This window comes from Arachis ipaensis, chromosome B06 (assembly GCF_000816755.2).
Source record: "Arachis ipaensis cultivar K30076 chromosome B06, Araip1.1, whole genome shotgun sequence".
In the NCBI taxonomy this organism is placed as follows: domain Eukaryota; kingdom Viridiplantae; phylum Streptophyta; class Magnoliopsida; order Fabales; family Fabaceae; genus Arachis; species Arachis ipaensis.
Window position 1 is genome coordinate 16,668,156 of NC_029790.2, and position 730 is coordinate 16,668,885.

A 730-nucleotide genomic window follows, 5' to 3' on the forward strand; every position below is an offset into this window, starting at 1 on the left:
AACTAAATTAAATTCAATAATAATAATAATAATCTATCTATCTATAATAATATATAATGACAAAATATAAATTTTGGTGACTAATTTTATTTTTTAATATTGATCTTAATAATAAACCGTTATTAATATCATTTTCAAAATACTGATAATTGTCTTTTTAACAACAATTCATTTTTTTTAGGGGTGAACGCGGATCAGATCGGATCGGATTGGATATAGCCAAAATTTCGATTCGATCCGCACTAAAATCATCGGATCCAATATTCGCAGTTTTTAAGGTTGGATCCGTGTGCGGATTGGATATTGGATATTTCCGCAAAACACAAAAATATTTTTAAAAGCTTTTTTTTAAAATAATATCAATAAAATTCATGTTTTTCTATTCTTTTAAATATGTTTACTCTTAAAATAATATTAAACATATTTTTCTTAAATAATAAATTAAAATAATTTAAAATATATGATAAAATAATTATTAGTTGAAATAAAACATAAAAAGAATATTTACTTATTTATTTCTTTATTTTTGCGGATATGTGGATACCAACACAAAATCCGCAATTCGATTCGATTAGTGTGCGGATCCGATCCGATCCAAAAGCTTTGCGGATCGGATCTATATCCACAATTTTCAGATCGGATTCGAATAAATACCGCTGATGCACGGAAAACTTGTCTCTCAACAAATCTCCCTTCGGCAAGTGTACCGAATTTGTCGTCAAGTAAAAAC